This window comes from Aedes albopictus, chromosome 2 (assembly GCF_035046485.1).
Source record: "Aedes albopictus strain Foshan chromosome 2, AalbF5, whole genome shotgun sequence".
Classification (NCBI taxonomy): domain Eukaryota; kingdom Metazoa; phylum Arthropoda; class Insecta; order Diptera; family Culicidae; genus Aedes; species Aedes albopictus.
In genome coordinates this window covers 349,426,884-349,450,019 of record NC_085137.1, presented here as the reverse complement: position 1 = coordinate 349,450,019, position 23,136 = coordinate 349,426,884, and the positions used below count along the sequence as shown (strand labels likewise).

Sequence of the window (23,136 nt, the reverse complement as noted above, 5' to 3'; positions counted from 1 at the left end):
AAAACGCCTTGAAACGCCTAGAAACGCCCCTGAAATCTCTTGAATGAGCTCAAAAGGCTCCTAAGATCCGTATAGAAAGACACCTACACAATCCCATTGAAATTAAAGCCCGTGAGATCCATTTGTAATGCACCTGAAAGCTCTTGGAACATCCTTAAAACGTTTCAGAAACTCTCCAGAAATGACCTTGAAAACCCCTTGAAGCGCCCCTGAAATGTAATGAAGCGCCCATGATCCCATTGAAATACCCTTGAAGTCCCCGAAATCAAATTGAAATACCCCTCAAACCCCTTCGAACGACTTTAAAAGGGTCTAGAAACCCTCTAAAAACTCTTGAAACGCCCCTGAAATGCTATCAAACGCCCCTAAAACCTCTCAGTGCGCTCTTGAAAACTTCCTGAAGCTGAAACCCTTTGAAACTTCCTGAAATGCCTTGAAACGCCCCTTTAAACCCTTCTAGCTCCTTTTTCAGGCTTCTGAGACCCCTCCCGAAAATCGCCCTTTAAGTCTCTTGAAACGTCCCCTAAACTCCCGTAATTCATTTGAAACGCCAACGAAACCTGACGGAATGCCCTTGAACACCTCTTGTAATCCGCTGCCTTGGAACCACTTTTTCAGGCCCTCTGGAAATTTCCTGAAAATGCTGGAAATGCCCTCAAACCTGCTCTTGCGAGCAGAATATCCCTATCAAAGCCCTGACTTAATTTTTGCACAAAATTCCCTGTTTTTATGCCGCTTTTTAACTTTCTGGATATTTTCAATTTATGCATGCACCTTTAGTTAAGGCGTAAAAAGAGGTTTCAGTGTATCAAAGTAAGTGATTTTTTTTTTTGTCGATGTTCCTCAAATTTTGTAAATGGCGTTTGCTACACTCGTTAGTATTCATATTGGAGTGGTTCAGCAATTTATACAGTATGATTTGACTACTGATTGGGACAACAAAATTTTTTATATTTGGTGTACACTGGAACCTTCATTTATTTTAGGAAATGCATTGAAACTATCTAAACATAATTTTCACCATTTTTTTTACATAAATGGATTTCAAGGCTGCAAAGAAATTTAAAAGGGATGAGTTGCGAGGAGATGTTGAGGTGAAATCTTGCGAGGTTTGAGTTAGTGGACTTTCAAGGGAGTTTCAGTGAAAGGGTTTCAGAGGCATCTCAGCAGGTTTCAGTGGGCTTTCAGCAGGCTTCACATGCTCTCAGGTGACCTTCACGGAGGTTTCAAGGGGATTCCAAAGGTGTTTGAAGGGTTTTAGTGGGCTTCACAGGCTCTCACGCGAGCTCTACGAGGGCTTCAAGAAGGTTTCAAAAAAAATTTCATCGCGTTTCATGATGTTTCAACAGGTTTTGTGAGATATAAGATGTACTGCATAAAGCTGTGGAAAGGAGATTGATCACAGCAGGCGATATAGCGCATTTGAATGTGATGCGAACTGTCAAGCAGACAACGTTAGCATCCCTGCTTGCATAGCAACAGCTCCAGGCGTCACCCAACCGCGTTCACTCTTGCCACTTGCGAACCGACGTCAGCCTGGGTAAGTTGTGTGTGCTGCACGTGAGGGGTGATTCCTTCCTAGTAAAATACCAAACTCCATATTGGCGAATTCCTGCCAGTTTTTTCGTTCAATTGAGGAAATGGAACCTATATTTTTGCTGGGAGGAATCACCCTTCAATGTGCATGCATTAGTGAACAAATGAGGGAACCACAAAACCCATATGTAAAAAGTGAAAGTTCGGTGTGATATTTTTCGGGGACGTAGCTCCCGCTGGAGCATGCCTGCGGAAAACTGTTAGTGCATGGGCAATTATTGACGGGAAAGAGTGTGAAAGTGCAACAAAAGAACAAATTCCAGCAGCGCTAGAGTGATCGAATTGTTTTGTGCTTACAGCGTGTTGTTTGTCGTGGGGGAAGACTCCCGGCAATGTCCGCTTACGAAAAGCTAGGTTAGAAAGATCCCGTTGTTTTGCTTCGAGCAAATGTCGGATCGGAAGCTTACAGCGTGTTGTTTGTCGTGAAGAGAGAGTCCCGGCAATTTCCGCTGACGAAAAGCTAGATTGGAAAGATCCCGTTGTTTTGCTTCGCGCAAATATCGGATTGGAAGTTTGCATCGTGTTGTTTGTCATAGCAGATTAACATTGGCAATGTACGCAAAAAAAAATATAAGAAAAATCACGTAGTTTTGATTCGTGCAAATGTGGTATCGAATGGTTACAATATAATCAAAGAGTGTCGTCAATGTTGGCTGGCCAGAAGGATTATGTTAATGCAGTTTGTTTTCTGTGACTAGTGTTCCAATGAACGGCAAGGCAATAAACTTTATCTATAATGTATTTTATCAGATATATCGAATTTAAACGACGGAGCAATGGGATAAATTTCGGTATAAAATTAAATAAAAAGACTCAAAGAACAAGATTTTTTATCTGGATCACCCAGTACCAAAACGGTAATTTCTTTTAAATACTACAAGTATAGAGGCTTGCATTACCAACATAACTAACGAAATGAGATACAATTTGTAAGCATTGCCCTCAAAATTATTTCGCGAGCAAGGACGGCTGTATCGAGTGACCCCGAACGAGAGAAAGAGAGAGAGAGAGAGAGATGATGACGTCACTGTGCAAGCTCCTATTGCTCATCGGAAAATATCATTCCCACAATTAAGCACTAAAATGTTCGAGCTATTTTGAAAAAAAGTAGCGGCAGCACAGTCAGAATGGTACCTCACAATGAAACTGTATTCGGTATTGCTGACTGCACCCCAAATTGGACTGACACAATAGTGTGCACAGACCTTCAAAGTGTGATTGCAGCGCAGGATCACGTCGGATCGAGTTGAGGTCTTCGGTGCAGTTATTCCTTGTAAATAGAGGAATAAGTGCACCGAAGACGTCGAGACGATCCGAGGCAAATGCGCACTTTTATCACACTTTTTAGGCGTATCAAAAAAAGTGTGATAGTCCAATTTGCGATGTAGTCTGCAATAGCTTCATGGCAGCAATTGCAACGTATGCGATGATGTAATATAACAGTAACTTATTGTCCGTTGTGATGATTTATAGATTCCGACGCAAATGATTAGGCTAATTTTCAGCGTAGGTGCGTTATAAATGTTTGCTTACAATGCAAAACTATCACCAAATGTGTACCTAGCAACACAGCGTAAAATATTCACCAGGACGCGGTCTGGTTTTATACCTGTGGGCCCACGCAACTAATTTTTGCGAAGAAGTCTAAACAGGTGGAATCTCCGCAATATGTTAAATCGCTATAAGTAAACACTCCAAATTGAGATACGGAAATTCTTTTTTTTTTTGTTAAAAATGTGTAAAACTTCTTTAGAGTAGAAGAAGGATGTGAGATATAAGATGTACTGCATAAAGCTGTGGAAAGGAGATTGATCACAGCAGGCGATATAGCGCATTTGAATGTGATGCGAACTGTCAAGCAGACAACGTTAGCATCCCTGCTTGCATAGCAACAGCTCCAGGCGTCACCCAACCGCGTTCACTCTTGCCACTTGCGAACCGACGTCAGCCTGGGTAAGTTGTGTGTGCTGCACGTGAGGGGTGATTCCTTCCTAGTAAAATACCAAACTCCACAGGTTTCTTCATAGGTTTGCAGGTAAATGTATAGTGGGTTTTAAGGCGTTTCAAAACGTTTCAGGATGTTTCAGCAGGTTTTATTGGACCTTCCAAGGCTGTCAAAAAAGCTACAAGGCGGGTTTCAGAGGGGTTACAGAGGCATTTCAAGGTTTCAAAAGGTTTAAAGAGGCCTCATAGAATATCAGGAGAGTTTTAATTAGTGTTCAAGGGATTTCCAAATGCGTTTCAAGACATCTCTGATCAATTTCATCTTGAAGATCACGGTACATACAGCTATGTTCATAAAAATAGGTGGAAGGCGATTTCCATACAAAATAATCAATTTTGATCTATGTTCTAACGATCTATGATCTAATATCAACTTTGAACATGCTGTATCTATATTCTCTTATTATTAATAAAGATGAAAATTTTACAGCAAACTACAAATATGATGGATTCTGTTATAGAAAGAATTTAAAATTTTCGAAGAATGGGAAAAACCGGACACTATGTGAAATTGTTCAAAATACCAGCAGTGTTAAAAATTAAATTTTGGCTTAACCTTTAAAAATGAACAATTTTATTCGCACGCTATTTGAATAGTTTCCGCCTGGGTAATAAGTCTACATCTATGCAGGTATTTAGCAGACATTTCAATTTTCTGAATATTGACATAGACATAAAATCAAAGCAAGATTTTTTATTTTATTTTTATTTCAAAATTGTATTCCAAAATAAACCAAACTATTTAAAAACTAACTTTTCGATAAAAAAAAGACAATTACACCGTCTTCAGCCAGAGGCCGCACAGATTGACATTACTAACATTAGACAACGGACAACACACTCAGTTGCCCAGTTTAGAATTTTTCGTTCGACGAAATGTTTTCCCCGACTGGAGCGGGAATCGAACCCACACTCCGAGGCTTACGGGACACCTAAACGACTGACGCCGCAAACTGCTCGGCCACGAAGCCCTCCTCGGAGTTGTTGGCATGTATTAGTAATTCTCGCTAAATAACGAATAATCCAGTATCTCGCTAGCTTATTACAATAGAAATCTTTTGTCTCCAAAAATATGTATGGTTGATTCAAATGACAATATTTTGAGTAATTGACATACACAAAAACGTTATTTGCATAAATGTCCCAAAACATTCAACAAATTAAGAATTTCATTCAGGGATTCCTTTGAAAAAGTCTCCGAGGATTTATTTACCCTGTAATTCCTTCATGAATTGTTTCATAAATATTCCTTTACTAATTGCTTCAGAAATTTCTCCAGGAATCCCTCAAGGGGTTTCTTCGGAAATTAAGACATTCGTGCCAAGCACTTGATAGAGCGTGGTTACTGATTGTGCTGCATTTGCCGAACGATCTTTCTGAACGAGTAGTGTGGGTTTATACTGCTTTTTGCTCGGCCGCCTTTTGTTGAAATTATACGGTGTGTTAAATAAGAGTAAGTGAACCCAGAATTCTAACTTTATTTCACCAATTCCTCCATGGCTTTTCACAGTCATTTCATTGATTTTTCGAGAAATGCGCCCAGGGATTACTTCAGAAATTCCTCTGGATATTAATTCAGAAATTTTTCTAGGCATTCGTTTGGAGAATCTTTTGGAGATTCCTTTAGAAAATCTACCACAAATTCTTTTGATAATCTTCCTGAAAAAAAACTCTTTAGGAAATTTGTCCCAGTATTCGGCCAGAAATTTCCTCATGGATTCTTCAAAAAACCTTCCATGGATTCATTTGGAAACTTTTTTCAGGGATTTGTTTAGAAATTTCTTCTATTCTAACATTTTTCCAATTTTTTTTGGGACATTTTGATTTTTTTTGAAAATCCTTTGGAAATTCCTTTAAGAATTCTCTCAAATGATTTTTTGAAAACTCTTTCATTGGCCCTTGCTGAAATATATTCTAGAATTCATGAGAAGAATCTTTCATGAGTTTCTGAAAAAAAACCTCCCAGGGATTCGTAAAGAAATTCTTTCAGGGACTCCTTTGGAAACTCTTCGTAGATTTACTTTAGAAAATCATCTAGGAATCCCTTGAGAAATCGATCAGAAGTTCTTTCACATATTTTTCTGAGATTTTTTTTTAAACTATAGAATCTCCTCCAGAAATTTCTTCAAGAAACCCTTAAGAAAGTCTTGCGGGTACGATACAAAAATATTGCATGGATTCCTTTAGAAAATACTTCAAGAATTCCTTTCCAAAAATGTTGCTTAGATTGGTTCCAGAAATTCATCGACGAAATTCTTCTGATTTCTTTTTATTCATAAAATTTTAGAATTTTTCTTCAACTCGAAAACCATTCATGAACTTTCAAAGAAAAGCTCCATGGATGTTTTTAGCAAATTATTCTGAATCAGAAATTCAGAACGCCTTCAAAATTTTCCCAGAAGATTTCTAAAGAGTTTTCTCCAAAGGATGCTTTAGAAATTTTGCAAGAGATTATTAAGGAAATTCTCAAGATTTCTTTACATTCCTTTAGGTATTCTTTCAGGACATTTCTCTTCCTCAAATTTCTCCAAGGATTTCTTAAGAAAGTCTAAGAAAATCCTCAAAGTATTCCTTCAGAAAATTTCTACAGATATTTTCAGTGATTTTTAAAAGGATCCTTATGGAAAGGCTGGAAGACACCTTGCAAAGATTCCTGCAGATATTCGCACAGAGATTTTCTCGAAAATTGCACCGGGTATTCTTCTATGTGTTTCTCAGTTATTCCTCCAGGATTTTCTCTAGGAATTTTTCTATGGATTCCTGTAGAAATTCATTTAAAAATGTTTAGGATTTTTATTAAGTATTTGGATTTCTCTATGATTTTTTTTTTTCTAAAAATATCGCAAGAGGTTTTGTGAGGCATTCCACCAGGGGTTTACAGGTGTTTATTCAGGTATTACATCTGGAGTTTCTTCAGAAAATTCATCTATGGATTCTTAAAATATTCCTGTTTATTTCAGAAATTCTTTCGGGAAATCATTCAAAATTGTCTTTAATTTTTATGACAGAATTGCCAGGGAGTTCTTGATAAGATACTTCCGGGGGTTTATTTCAGATTTCATCAGAAGGTCCCTCGTTTACCAGGTGTTCTTTTTTATGGGATTCCTAAAGATTGCTGGAAAGATCGCAGGAAGAATCTCCGAATAAATCCCACAAGTAATTCTGACAGTAAACTCGCATGGAATCCCTGGAAAGAATCTGTGGCGGAATTTTGGAAGGAGTTTTTGAAGGAATCTCGGTTGGAATTCCTTAAGCAATCCCCGAAAGAACTCCTAGAGGACTCCCGGGAGAAATTCCAGTTGAAATTGCTGAAAATCCCAGGAATACTTTCTGGAAGTCCAACAAAAAATCTGAAGCCATTTTAAAACACTATTGTAATAATAGATGGGATTCCTGGAGGAATTCCGGAACTCCTTGAGAAACCTCTTGAAGTCCCAGAAGAAGCCTCAAAAGAAATCTTTGGAGAAGTACCTGGAGGAATCTGAGAACGCAGATGGAATAAATTTGTCGAGAAACCACAGAAGACATTCCTGGAGGAAGCTCAGGAAAAAATCTTGAAGAAATCTCGGAAATCATTTCTAGGGAAATTTCGAAACGAAACTAGCAACTTCTGAAGTAATCTCAGAGGGTATTTTTTTTTTTTAATTCTAGAGAGGATCTCTGGAAGAATCTCAGGAGAACTTCCTAGAGGACAAAACCTCTTTAGAAAGAGGCAGCTTCTGATGGAATCCGAAATAATAACCAGAAAAATCTCATCAAAAGCTTCCTGGCAATCTCAGAAGAAACATCTGAAGCAAATTGATGGAGAAACCGCGTAGGATTTCTTGGAGGAATCCCGGATGGAATTCCTGTGGAATCCTCGAAGGACCTTCTGGAGGGGTGTCACCGTGCCGTCTGTCGCGACCAGGCAAGCTGGCAAACGCTTTAGCCGGAACCGAGTGCGCCACGTTTGACTTCTCATTCAGTGCCATATGGGTGCTCCACAAAACAATATATTGATATGAAGTGCTGATTGGGTATTAAAAATTTGTCCATATAAAATGTACATAAAATCGAGGTAAAATGTAGATTTTGGATAAAATAATCTGGCATCACTGGGTTGAAGACTACCTAATAGTATTCAACATCCAGGGGGGCTGGAACAGATTGACCCAGGGTCGGGTCAGTGGAAAAGCATGCTTTATTTGGCGCAGCTTCATAGGAGCATTGAAGTTAGATGAAAATAATGCAACAGCAATGACAATGTGAATACATACTACATAGGCACAAAATCAGGTGAAGTCGTGTCAACTCAGGCCTCCAGAGGAAATTGCGGTCGAGAAAGATTTATCACCCTAGAAAACGCATCATTTGAAGTTTATATTAATCATTTTCATTGATGGTCCATCATATGAAAAACCCTCACAGCTCATAAGGTGGTCTTTCATGGGCTGTGTTCTGGGATAACCCTGCATACCTTAAAATACTTTATATTTGTTCAATAACATCCATTGTCTCGTAATGTAACATAAAAATAACATCACTTATCTTTAATTATAGCTACCACTAAAACTGATTGTTATCATTCCCACTCAACTCAAATCTAGCATAATGTTTACCTCCCGGCATGAACTATTACAAACAGGATTACCACCTCATCACCCCTTTATCAAGGTTATTTGAACTATATCCTCGTAAATCATTCATGACTCATCGCCCTCAACCCTGTTGCAACCACCCGCGTCGAACATATTGGCTATGTAGTGCACAATGCTGACTATAACACAGAATAGATCAACGCGATTGCGTCACGAAAGGCTCATCAATCCACGGCTCATGATAATAAACTGCTAATGGTTCTGTCAATCGGTTCGCTACGAATGACTGATTCGTGCCGAGGCAGCTTGCACTTGAACCGCGAGCTCCAGCTCACCGACGACATCGAAGGAAGCAATAATTGTCAATTAAATGTTGTATGGCCACAACAAATTCAATTACTCGCGGCACTTTAAGCCCAAGGGTCCGTCCGTAGTTTTCGTTTCGCGTGTATATTAGTACCCGCCTCTCATTGATATGCTTTTCACACGTTACTATATGTATGCGACAACACGCTTCATTGAACAACATAGGTACCTCCTACTTGCTGAACATCGCTACACATTTCATTATTGCACACTTTGAACGACAACAACAGAACTAACAACGCACGCCGAAAGTTGAACCATCATCGTAGGAGGTGAAACTTTTACGTACACACTATAGTTCCCAGAAGCCTGCCGTCACACCGCCGCGCCGTCGCGTTTCATTATGAGTTAGTTTCAAGCAAAATTGATTTATTGGTCTATTTTTGCTTTCTGTGTTCACTCAACTGCTCCGATAATGCCTTGTGCTGGCGTTGTCACTGACTGGTCGAGCAGACTCTGCTGCCACCGGGAGTACACCTCTGTCTATAGCATATCAGTGAGAAAGGGGTTCAAAACAGTCCGTTGGGTCATGAGGAAGAATTGCGGAAAAACGAACTATTGATCTGTCTCAAAAGCAATCTGACCAAAATCTGTCGTTGAATCTGAATCCGGCCACAGGTTTGCCTCAGCATGCCACTGAGAGAAAGCTCAATTTAAATTACAAAATACTAGAACCCGGGAGCACACTGCGTCCCCACAACCCGCACGGACTGGGGTATTGTTAGTTGGAAAGGATGGGAGATCTGGAAGTCACCGTTGGGTCGTTGCTCCATGGATAGGGGATATTAATAGTGTTCGTAAGATGATAAGATTGTGTGGTGATTACTATATGAAGGTCAAGCAGCACAGTTCGCTTTGGTTGCATAAGTTGTAGGTGTTATACAGGGTGTTAGGTTCCTGAGTGCAAACTTTTTAAAGGGTGATATTGGACCATAAATGATGAGAAAACTTGTTCTACGCATATGGTCAAATCTCAACCGTTACGTAGTTATTGAACTTCCCATGTTTTTCACTCTCATTGCCCTAACTGGCTGTAACTTGAAAATGGTCAAACTTTTCGCAATTTTTTGACCCTTATTCGAAATATTATTGAATTTTCTATCAAATAGCATCTTTGAATCAATTGGTTTAGTGGAATAACTAAGTTTTCTGGAGCAAATAGCTCAACCGCAGGAATTCCCGGAGGAACTTCAGCATGTTTTAATTTATTTTTGTCAATTATCTTTGAGAAATACGTTATAATCTGAAATTCTTTCTTTGGAAAAGTTGTGGCCCCTCTTTTACTCTACAATTCGTTATTTGACATCAAACGTCTATCTCTTATCGTTTTCTTGCAATTTCGATTTAAACATTGCATTTCAGGTCATAAATTTGCAACTGTCAAGGTAAGCACTTTTTTGCGCACTGTGCCGCACATTTAAATCAATATTGCAAAAAAAAACGATAAGAGCTAGAAGTTTGGTGTCAAAGAACGAATTGTAGAGTGGAACAAGGGCCACAACTTTGCCAAGGAAAGAATTTTAATTTATTAAGCATGTTTCAAAGATAATTGATCAAAACAAATTAAAACACACTATTTTGAGCTATTTTGCTCCAGAAAACTTAGTTATTTGACTGCACCAATCGATTCAAACATGCCATTTGATAGAAAATTCAATAATCTTTCGAATAAGGGTCAAAAAACTGCGATAAGTTTGACCATTTCAAAGTTATAGCCAATTGCCATAATAATCAAAAACATGGAAAGTTCAATAACTACGTAACGGCTGAGATTTGACCATATGCGTAGAACATTTTTTTTCACCATTTATGGTCCTCTATCACTCTTTAAAAAGTTTGCACTCATGTATTTAAGACCCTGTATGCACTGTGCTGCGGAAGTTGGTACTAAAGGAAACGACTTTTTCAGTTCGTTTCTGGTTCTAGCGATGGCTATGAACATATACATATACATGAGTTATTCATGTAAAGAAAGATAGAGAGTAGATAGAAAGATACAAAGTAGGAGGAAAGGGACGGGCCAGGGATTGAACCCATGACCTTCTGTATACGAATTAGAAGCGGTAGTCACTAGACCATCAAGCCCGTCTGATGTTCCTCTATTGATTTTTTGAGCTTTCAGCTTGAGCTTGAGCTTGAGCTTGATAGACCGCCCGCAGTTGCTACTCCAGTATCGCCAGATCAGCTACACTCACACAAGGAACCAATGAGATAGCTGCTTGGGACTAACAGGCATCTTCAGTGTGTAACCGTAGGATGTTCCACTATTGGTTTTATTTTTATTAAAAGCTATTAAAAAAATAATTTCTATTATTTCAGTACCCTCCCTGATCCCTTTCCAAAAATTCCAAAATATTGAAGGGACGACAAAAATAACAATTCATGGCTCCATTTTATATAGGGAAATTTCTTTAAAGCAATATGTTTTCAGTAGCCGAAAATATGTTTTTGCATTTTCGAATGGAACTTCTGACCGAAAACTGCCGTTTTATAGTGAATCTTGAGAAATTCATGAAGGAATCTCATAATTGTATAAAGGCAAAATAACCGGAATCTGTGGAGAATACTCGAACATCTTTTCGGAAATTCTTTCAGGTCAGCCTTAAGATAAATTCTATCTGTGCATACAGCACATTCAATTCAACAGTTCAATTGCTAAGGAAATAAATGTTCACTGTTAGATACCTTAGACAAATTTCGGAAAAAAAAACTTGGAATGAAAAATGTAGAAACTCTGACAGAACTCCTATAGCAGTATTTTCCGGACAGAATACTCAGAAGAACTTCAAGCGAAACTTCATGAAAAATAACTTCAAAGAACATTGTAGTAGATTTCCTAAAACAGTTCTTGGTAGAATTTCAGGCAAAAATCCTACACCAATTTGAGATTGAAATCTATAATAATCTAAAAGTTTTATTTTTCATCTGAACAGGAGTCGTGAAGGATTTTTTGAATGTACTTGACAGATTTGAATATGTAATTTTCTAATCAGTTTCTTGAAATTTCGTAAGAGTCATCAACCGAAGTAGTCTTCTAAACTTTCTAAATATTTTTTTTTATTATTTTGAATTCTCTTAACAGTTTTTGATGAACTACCTTTAAGAGAAATGATTACAAAAACGGCAAACACTGTAAGTTATATAAATGATGACAGACCCTATCAAAGTTAAATTTCCTTGACAGAGGTAATTCATGTCAAGAACTTTACGCTTCTCAACGTCATGGGATATTGCCCTGAATTGCCCTAAAGCTTTCCCCTGTCAAACTAAATTATGCGACCTTAGATTCAGGCAATTTAGCCGACAAAAACCATTCACGGCAAAGAAAACAAAGTTATCTAAAAAAAACAGGGGATCAAATCCGATACAGGCTATCAAGATGTTCAGGCTATCAAATAATTGTCCGTACAGCAAATTTTTCGTCATATTTTTGTTTTATTTTAATGCTTACAACTTTTTTATAGGTGAATCAAATCTGCTGAAAATGTAATCCTCCCGAGTTACCTATATATTGAAGATTATTTGCTGAAAATTTGAGAAAAATCAAACAAAAGTTCAAAAAGTTATAGAGCTTTTAGTAAAGATTATAATATTTTTGAACAAATGTTTATATTATTGATTTTATATTTTTTTCTCAATATAAACTCAATGAAACGTTTTCATTATTCTGTAATATAGCTTATATCTAAAGCTTTCATATGCAGCTTCGTTTGAGGTTTTATATTCACTACAAAAATATGAAAAATCTGCACATGTTCAGAGCATTGGGCCGGAACAATTTTAAATTTCTCCTTCGCTGACTTGTCAAGGAGGGGGAGAATGATATATAATGAATGTTTATGATGAAAAATTATCCAAACAATTAGGCAAAATCATCAAACTCATCGGATTTATTAGGAACTTTTCTCGGCGACTCTTATTTCACTTGAAAATTTTTAAATTTCTTGAATAATTTATTTGTGTCCCCCCCTCAAAATGTCAAATTCTGACCAAAATTTTCCAATGGGGATGGGGGCGGAGTTGACATAAGAGAAAGGCGAAATTTGTGTCAGCCTTATTTGGAAATTTATCATATGTTCATCAATTAGTGTGTCAAGTGTTTTTAACTTCTTAAAACTATACGCCATGTTAACCACGCGAATAAAAACGTTTCAATAGTTCCTCATATAATTCCGTGTATTTCACTGATTGTAATCCGGAAAACTACTATCGGCTACGGCAGTAAGGTAACATTTTTATACAGGACCGACTAAACTACCTTTGCAGAGCAGGTCCTATGCATTTTTTCTTCAATTAATGAACTTTTATTAGTAGAAAACGTTTGGCAGATTATACATATGTGAAAAATATGGTAAATTATATGTATAAGCATCGTCAACTACATAAGCAGATATTTTTTGCAGTGGAAAAAATAACTGTAAGGGTTGTATATTGCTCTCCTAGCTCATTCCTAGCGATTCCAGTTGACAGCTGTACTTACACTTTATACAGCGCCTAAATGTTTTCTATTAAAATTCTACCATATCGAGTTGGTGCATATGCGCTGCTGTCACTTTTCTACCCTGCACATTGGTCGGGCTCCATACAAAGGTGCGGCCAAAACTCCCAAAAAACGCATTTGATATTTTTAAGCTTTATTTAACCTTATTACAAAGTTAATGTATTGCACTTTTATGATCCTTGATTAAAAGTATACCAGCTTTTGAATTTCAATGACATTTTCACTGCCAAAGTGACGTAAGTCACAAAATTGAAAAATGAACCATTCGAAAAATGTTAAATATTAATATTTTGAGAAAGGAATATTTGTTTTATGTTATCCAGCATATGAAAGCTTGGTATTGGATAGTTTGAATGCACGTATGACACAAAATTAATATGTTGCAAAACTATTCAAATTTTCATATATTATACCCAAGGAATTTTGGTAATTTTAAAGTTAAAAATAATTCGTGTCGTCACGTGTCGCCGCAATTTCGAATAGTACATCTTAAACATTATACTTAGGACTGCATACAAACGTTTAAATATTTTGCAGAAATTTGCAGGTTTTCGAATTAGAGCTATTTAAAAAAAAGTCATGTTTTTCATATATTTTATGTTATTTTCCCATTTTTGATTGAATTAAAATCATTTTTCCCACATTTTTATACGTTTTGAACAAACGTAATTCAATTTGATCGAAAGTTAATCATATATTTGAATTCAAATTGAATTTCTAACAAAAAACGCAAAAAATGTAAGGTTCACTGACTTATAGAGTTTATAAAATTATTGAAGTTACGTAATTTTTAAATACCCCTTTTGAAACCTTAAAAATACGATATAACATATCTAGACAACCTATAACTTCGATTAAACACCTAAAAAGAGTTTTGGCCGAACTTTATTTTTTTCCGACCATTGTGCCCTGTCCATAGTAGAATGATGAACACGAGGATGTTGATGTGTGGCTCTTGTTCCTTTTCCAGTCCGATTGGAGGTCCATTATGAGTTGCCGTTTCGCCGATATCCAATTATCCGGGTCCATTTGAGCTGTGAAGCTCAGAAGAAGGTTAAGTTCCAGCCGCTCTCGAGAAGAAGAGCAACTGACGAAGTTCCGGGGCTGGAATCGAACCCATGACCATCCACTTATGAAGTGAACATGTAGCCACTACGCCACGGGCCCCGGCTAGGGGGCTGCTTTTGCGAGTTTAAGAAATGTATGGAAAAACAATCAGGTTAGGGCTTGTTCACAAATGTCATAACGCTGGAGGGGGTGGGTGGGTGTCCTTCATGGTGTTACAGCTCGAACAAATAATTTTTCTTCTCATACAAACAGTGTTACGAAGGGGTGGGTGGGTGTCAAAACTGGTCAATTTTGGCATTATGATATTTGTGAATGAACCCTTAGTCGACGCACCAAAATCTGAATTTTCAATTCGAACGTGAAATCTGTGCTGCCATACGCCAGTGAAACATAGTGTGTATCAGTGAAGAAAACGCAACGGCTGGAGTTCTTCATCAATGGATGTCTGCGGGATATAATTCGTGCAGTGGCCTCACAGCTGGATCTCCAACGTGGAGCTCCATCGTCGGTGTCATCAAAAGCCGCTAGCGACAGTAATTCGAGAGCGAAAGCGGAGGTGGGTCGGCCACACTCTACGCAGGGACGGAAACGAAATCTGCAAGCAGCGTTAGATTGGAATCCAGCAGGACATCACACACACTTAGATTTTTTTTACAGTATTCGGTAATTTTTTATCGAATTCTCAACAGCTGAACGTTCGGTAAACCGTTCGGTAATCAAAACGGGTACCGAACATACGGTAAATGAAATTTTCTAATGCTGTCAAAAACTACCGAATTTCTCCGGTAATGTTCGTTGCAGAATTACCGTAGGATTTCAGTAACTCTATGTTTTCTTTTGGATATTTTACAGTTTTTCGGTACTTGCAAAAATAATAGATGCAGGATAGAGGGTTTAAATGTTTTTATTCACCAAATTTGTGAGACATTCATAACCAAATTTCGTCTGCTCTTACTAAATTATGTGCCGGATTCGATTTGGATCAGGAACTTGCAGCAAATTTTTATCCCGCTTTACCGTGCAAACACCTATGGAGCAGCTGCAACGACATGTTGATAATTTAATTGAAAGAAGGCAGATGAAATGCATAAATGATAACACTCACTCAGATGTCAGCAAATCCAATGCTCCGCTTAGAATAATCGCAAATTTCACTGACGAGATCTTTTTACTTAGACTTTTTCAGAAAACTAATGCTAAAGACCGAAATGAAAATTTTAACTTCTACCAGTTTGACATTTCGAAATGCTGCTGGGAGTTTTAAGGAGCTTCGGTAAAGTAAGATGAGAATTACAAACACTTCGGTAGTGTTTCTTACAGTATACGGTAATTGTTCGATTTTACTGTACGTACTGTAAATTATTTGACATATAATGCTGTCAAAGTATCAAATTACAAACTAATCGGTAATAATATTACCGAACTCCTGTAAAATGACTCATAATTACCGAATTACGGTTGTTTTTTCGCATTACCGATTTTTTTCAGCAATAATTACCGAACAACGAGATTGAATCTGAGTGTGCAGCACAGACTCATGGCGGCGCAGCCTCAACAACGAAGTCAAGCAAGTCGACAGAAATTTGACCTGGCCACAGGTCAAGGCGATGCGATGGCTGGCAATCGCCTAGGATGGAAGTCTTTCAATTCGGCCCTCTGGCCCACCATGGGTAAATAGTTGTATATTAAATGTTTGTATATTCAAAGTTCATTCGTTATTGGTCCCTTCAAAACGTTTGAGAATATTTTATCCAATATTCTCTAAGATATAGAGTATTTAAATTTTGTTCAAAAAACCGCCAAGCTTCACTAAAAATTCTATAACTTTCAGAAAACTTTCCCGATTTCGCTCAACATTTTAACAATAGAGTTTTAATATATAGTGTAACATGATGATGTATATTGATAAAGGTTTTCGGGTGATGCAAGGAAAATTGAATCTTCTTAACACAGAGCCAACCAAAGGCGACCGATCAGCATGCGGTTCAGACCTAGACTACTTGTAACGAATGATCGTTCGGAGAATCATTTTTGTTTTGATCTCGATCTCCGCTAGAGTGTTCGTTACATCTCCCCCCCGCCAGAACGATGATTCATCTCAGTTGTCGCACAGTATGAAGCAGTTTCACGGTGTCCTGCTTTATTGGAAATCGAATTCATTGATAAGTCCTCTTCTTTTAGAAACGTATAGGGGAATTGGGGGTAAAATGAACACCCTAAGCGTTTGTCGTCTTTTCCAATAGAAATATGACAAAATCTTTCTTTTTTACCCTGTTACATCGTAGATGGTAATATATTCTAAGAGTTCTGGAAGAAAATATTGATAAAAAATACAATTTTCTCACATTATTTTCGATTGCAAAAAATGCAAGAAAACAGAGTCATGAAAAATAGTGTGGGTAAAATGAAGAATCGAGGGGGGTAAAATGAACATGTCTTCAAAAACTAGCTTAAATGTTTAATTTCGGTATATTCAAGTACAGGTCAACAAATTCAATGTAAACTTTATATGCTACACTTTTAAAACTTTTGATATAAAATTTGGAATGTGTTGGAATCATTATTTGTAAAAAAATGTACTAAAATAAGCGGTTTTTAGAATACAAATCTTATTTTATAAGTGTAAAATATTTTTTCTTAACTTTTTGCTCTAGTTGGGTCATAATATGTATTCTAGATTTCAATATACCGATATTGCACAAAATTTTATAAAAAAAAAAAAATGGATACAGTTTGAACCAGCTGATCATTTTACCCCCAAGTCGTGCTGGTTTTAAAATTGTTCCTAAAATTGTATTGAAAGCATGACCTAATTATTTTTTTTTCAACTGAATATTGTCTTTTGGGAGTACATTTTTGGAATATGACATTACATATGTCATAATCTGCGAAAAATATACGAATGGACCTTATTTCAGATAAGTTCAATTTTACATCAGAGCATATTTTTCACGTGGTTTTTGAACTTCTCGTTATAATCAAGTGGTTTATTTAATTTCAAAGTTCAAAATCTGCAGAAGTATGATGATTTACGCTACCACACAGAATCCAATCGTTGGAACATGCAGAAATACGCTAATTGCTGTAAAACATCACCCTGTTCATTTTACCCCCCTTGTTCATTTTACCCACAATTCCCCTAAGCTTGTTCGAGTTCTGTGAACAACGAAAGTTGTGTTTGGAGTCGCAAAGGAAAATGAAATTTGATCATAAAAAGTAATTTCTCTTCTGCAGGTGAAATTGATAGATATCTAGCTTGATTCACTGTCCTGGCAAAGTAAGCACTCATTTTCGACGTTTTCCTAGTTTGCTGATATGATCCCCGCTGTAGATGTTCCATGAAACATCGTTGTGCTCCGTTTCCCCAAAAGCGTTTGATGAAGAGCGACTTGAAGGTATCCCACGAAGCAAACTTATATGAAAACGCCCGATACCACAATTTCGGGTCACCACTCAAACAGTCCAAAACAGAATTCACAAGCCACTTATCCGATGGTTGTTTAACTTGCATGTGTGCGTAGTTTTCAAATCGGTGTATGAATTCTGTGGCAGTAAAATGATCCACTTTACCATAAAACCAGGGTCTACTAATACGGGTACTCTGGAACTGCTGTGAAGTGGTATCGCACATCTCCGTATTCCTATTATTCCTCATATTGGGTTGAGTTGATTGTTTTTCTGTTGTACTGGCAGTTGAAGGTACGGCACGCGCTTCTTGCACACACTCACTTTTATCGGCGAGCAAATCGATGTTGAATATAGAAGTGGTGATATTTTCTAATTTATGTATGGTACTTTCCAATCGACGCAAACGTTCTTCCAAATCAAAAGTTGTAGAAGTTGAAACGGCTGTGGGATTGATCCCGGTTGAGCCCCTACGTTGTAACATGATGATGTATATTGATAAAGGTTTACGGGTGATGCAAGGAAAATTGAATCTTCTTTACACAGAGCCAACCAAAGGCGACCGATCAGCATGCGGTTCAGACCTAGACTACCTGTAACGAATGATCGTTCGGAGAATCATTTTTGTTTTGATCTCGATCTCCGCTAGAGTGTTCGTTACAATAGTAACACAGCATTTTTTATTGAAGTATAAAAAAGTTATGAACATTTGAATGAAAAATTATTTTGACGAAAAAAAATACTGTAGGGGGATTAGGAGCATAATGGACACCCGGGGCGAAAGGGACACCCCTGTTTTTGCCGAAACCGTTGACTTTTATGTAAAACTTTTAATGCATAAGTGCGAAGGATTAAGTCATGGTTCTTTTTTTCAAAAGTACCATTTATATTGCTCCAAAATAACCAAAATATCATTGAAATTGAAATATGTTTTTCATATGGTAAAATTCTTATAATTTCGAAGCAGTAGCAAATAAGGTATTACGAGTGTTTGAGTGTGTCCACCATACAAACAAGTGAATTGCCAGCTTATCTACATGTATACGAAGATTTAGCAATGGATAAAGTATTTTATTTTTGATCAGAATTTACTTAAAATAGCAATTTTAATGTTGTAGTCGGTTCGGGGCGAAATGAACACTGGCAATTACGAATGGATGTACGCGCATTGCATACTGTTAGGCGTTTTAGAGAGTTTGGAAAAAATAAATCCGATTATTTTAGCTTAAAGTTTATTTAATTAACTTTAATGTTATGTAAACTCGTCTAAGATGGAGTATTATATCTGTGGTATTGATCTCCGTAGGCAAATTACTTAACTGGTGGATATTATCAAAGATACAGCATAAAACATGCAGGGGTGTCCATTATGCCCCGATGGGTGTCCATTTCGCCCCGTACCTTTCTTGACAGCCCTGAAAAACACACGGTTTTCAATTCATTATTTCTTCACAATAACGACATTATACCTGCTGTAAATGATTGAAAGATGTAGGAAACAAGTTGAAGTTGTAAGACAACTAATAATAAGTTAGGTTTTACTCTGTTATACAGGCCTAACGTACTCATTTGCTTAGGGTGTCCATTATGCCCCTAATACCCCTACAAACAATTGTTTGATACATTGTATGTAATTCCTTGCAGTCGTTTTAACCCTCTCATAGACGGGGTATAGTTTGAGCATTTTTGTAATTTTTGTTTCGTGGAAAATCGAAATTTCTATATTTTTGGCTGATATTTAGGATTGTTTTGTATATCTCAAAATGGTTTTTGGTGTATTTTAAATCGTATTTACATTTTTTTAAATCATTGAAAAATTGATGTTTAAGTCACCTTCTAGAAGTCATTGTTTATTTTGCATTTAATCACTGCAATTTACATATTTTAATTTTTTCCCAAATCATTTTATCCTTGTTTTATAGTTTAAGGGAATCGAATACACTCTTAAATTATTTTCCTTAAAATTACACGAAAATAAAATTTTCTATGAAAAGAAATAAAAATAAAAATATTTCAACAACAATCACAAAATCTCAAAATGTTTTCATCTCAAAAAATCCGTACCTTAAATAGGCTTCCAAGAAAAATATAAAACTAAAAAAAATTAGAAAATTCTTAAACTGAAATTCACGAAATTGAGAATTGAAAAGAATCATCTTCCAAAACATGTTTAAATCGATCTTAGATGACAAAAAATGATATTTAGATCAAAATCCAAAATTTGGGTATTAGAGGGTTAAGTTTATTGAACATAAACGCGATAAAAAAACAGCGATCCGATGTAAGAAAAGACGTGCAGAAAAACTAACAAACATTTTCCACAAGCCCAACAGCCCATTGACATGTACCCTTTATATTGTACAGTCATCCTAAGTTAAGCTGAAATATTCACAATGCCCATTTCGTACCATCTTCCCATTAGCCAAACAAGAGTTCATAAACTACGTTACATCATTACCAAACATTTCGGATCCATTCCTCCATTGGACGATAGATCCAAAATGTGTTGGAAATTAAAAATATGTGAAGACCCCTTGTACGTAATTTGTGACCAGCCCCATCATTGTCCATGCTTCTGCGAAAAAGAAAATCAAATAAAGCGTTGTTGTTGTTGATGTTGCTTGGGCTGACAATGAGGTAGGCCCGCCGCCGCCACCGCCGTAGCCGTCAGGATATTTTTATGGCAGAATGATTATTTGTTGGAGCCAAAAATGGGTTCTCTCCGCGATGAACTGGGGAGCACAAAGCATTGGGTATGTACATATAGTGTTTGTACATCGTGGTGGACAAAGCAATGTTGTTGGTACGATGATGGAATAAGAAACGGCTATGCTGCTTCGTAACGGAGAAGCGGGATCATCAGGGTGGTTTCAAAACATAAAGTAAGTTTTATCAAATTGCAAAGAATAATATCACAGACAAACAGACGTCTCACTCTACTCACTTCTCATCGTTATCCTTTTCAACGGTTAGTTCAAATATTTTGTTGTTCGCAAATCACTCGGTCACGGCGCTCGCATCGTGTTTGCTCCTGTTTGACATTTGCTCACTACTGCCACCTACTGAGTGGTTTGCGTAACACAGCCTGGTTAGCATTGGGCGATTATGTTTTCGTGACGATGATTTTTATCACAATTTGTTCCAAGTGATACGTCTGTTTGTCTGTGATAATATTTTGAATCATTTACACGTAATAAGATATTCATCTTCAAATGAGCTGAGCTGTACTTTTCAATAAAAGATGAAATTTGCATGTATGGAATTGTAATCTCAAAATTAGGATCACCGTAGGTGAGTGGTGGAGTTTTCCGAATTTCAACGCCACTACAGATATGACTTCACTATTGCGCCAAATTAAAAAATATATATATTCCGGAAAACCACTTTATGCAATTAGTTCACGATTTGGTGATGTAACTATCATGGAATTGACATTCTTTTTAAAAGTTTGGCTAGAAGACTTTTAAAACTTCCAGAAAAGTCTTCAAAGTTACATCCAGGAACACCGCCAGAAATTCCTTTGGGAATCTTTCTGGATTTATCCAAACATTTCTGGAATGCTTACAAAAAGAAGATTCTCGCAGGATTTATTGTAATGATTCCAGCAAGATTTTTTCTAAAGACTCCTCTTGGTATCCCTTCAAAATGCCCATGCTTTTTCTTCTTATTCTTCTTCATGGGTCTGCGTCCCCACTGGGACTTTGCCTGTCTCTCTTCAACTTAGTGTTCTTTGAGCACTTCTACAGTTATTAATTGAAGGGCTTTTTTTGCCTGCCATTGCATGAATTTGTATATTGTAAGGAAAGTACGATGATACACTATGTCCAGGGAGTCGAGAAACTTTTCCGACCGGAACGGGAATCGAACCCGCCGTCTCCGGATTGGCCATCCATAGCCTTAATCGCTAGGCTAACTGGAGACACTGTCCATGCATTTCATTGAAGATTCCATCAGGTTTTTTTTTCTAAAACTCCCCCAGAAATTTTCTCTGTGACTTCTTCACGAGCTTCTGAAAAAAATCTCAAAAATTTCATCTTTGTTTGGAAATGCCCCTAGACAATTCTCAAGAAACTCATCTGGAAGTTTCTTAAAGGGTTTCTCTTATTATTCTTTTGGGTATTTCTCCATGCATCGATTGATTTATTACTTCAGGAATTATTTCAGATTTTTTTTAATATTATCTCAACAATTTCTGCTTAAGTTACTTCAGAATTTATTCCTTAGTATTTTCCAGAGAATTTTCCAATTTTTTTTCTATAAAGGGTTCTCTAGTTCTTCCATGTATTATTTTAGAGATTCCTTCAAAAAAACTTTTTGTTTATTTCTTTAAAGGTTTTCAAAAGAATTCTTCCAGGTTTTTTTTTTTTGTTTCTGCAGGATTTTTTGAAGATTTTTTTCCAGATTGTCGTTAAGGATTTTTGTATACAAAACCCTCCAGATATTGTGTAAATAACTTTTTTGGGAATTCCTTCAGATAAATCTCTGGGAGTAATTCAAAGAATTCTTTTAGAAAATCCTCCAGAAATCCATCAGAATTTTTTTAGGAATTTCTTTAAGAGTTCCACGAGTACTTTTGCAAACATTTTTAAGAGATTCCTTCCGAAATTTCTATACAGAGTTTTTTCAGGGATCCTTCCAGAAATATCTCAGTCATTTATTCCCTTGGAATGTCTTGTTAATGTTCGTGCAATTTCTGGAAGAACTTATGAAAAATTCCCGAGGAATATCTGATCACTTCCTACAGGGGTCTCTAAGGACATTCCAGGAGAAATTCCGATGAAACCACAGGAGCAATCTCTGCAAAAAGAATCCTAGTAAGACTTTCGGCAAGAATCACTGACGGAATTTTTCAAAGAATCCTTGGAGAAAACCTGGGAAGAATTTCCCAGAATTTAAGACCAAATTCCTGGAGTAATTTCTAGATAAACAAATAAGGACTATGCCGCTTTGGTTGACTTTTCGATCAGGATAAATTATTAGAGGGGTCATACTACTTCATCCGACGTTTCGACCCTTGGTTTGGGGCTTCTTCAGGTAGATTCAAAATAAGGGGGTTTAAAATTTGGTACTGAACAAGAATTTTTTTAAAACTCTATGGATGTAGTTTTTTTTCTTTTTGTGGAGTTTATGTCACTTTCGAATCATATATAATGATTGTTGATGATTTTCGGTGAGACATGTAGGTTGGAAGGTTTACATCGTTTGGCATGTGCGAATCTATGGAAAAACTTAGGAAGGAATTCATTAAATCGTCTTCTTCTTCTTCTTCGGAATCATTCTTCTTCTTCTTCTTTTTGGCTCTACGTCCCCACTGAGGCTTGGCCTACCTCGCTTCAACTGTGTTCTTTGAGCACTTCCACTGTTATTCATTCAAGGGCTTTCTTTGCCTGCCATTGCATGATATTGTGAGGCAAGAACAATGATACACTATGCCCAGAGAGTCGAGAAAATTTTCCCGACCGGAACGAAAATCGAACCCGCCGTCTCCGGATTGGCGATCCATAGCCTTAACCCTCTAATACCCAAATTTTTAATTTTGATCTAAATATCATTTTTCGTCATCTAAAATCGATTTAAACATGTTTTGGAAGGTGATTCTTTTTAATTCTTGATTTCATG

At 37.0% G+C, this 23,136-nt stretch overlaps 1 protein-coding gene across 4 annotated transcripts in view; it reads right to left on the bottom strand.

Moving 5' to 3' along the window:
• LOC109424173 (solute carrier family 35 member F5) overlaps window positions 1–23,136 on the bottom strand; it is a 56,607-nt gene that overhangs the window by 25,365 nt on the left and 8,106 nt on the right. The window contains exon 1 of one of the 4 annotated variants that reach the window (XM_019699265.3): window positions 8,833–9,050. The exons of 2 other annotated variants lie outside the window; for them this stretch is intronic. The gene's annotated coding sequence lies outside the window, so the exon portion shown is untranslated. Of the gene's footprint in view, window positions 1–8,712; window positions 9,051–23,136 lie in introns of those variants that run through there. One more of the 4 variants, XM_019699264.3, reaches the window with a different exon arrangement.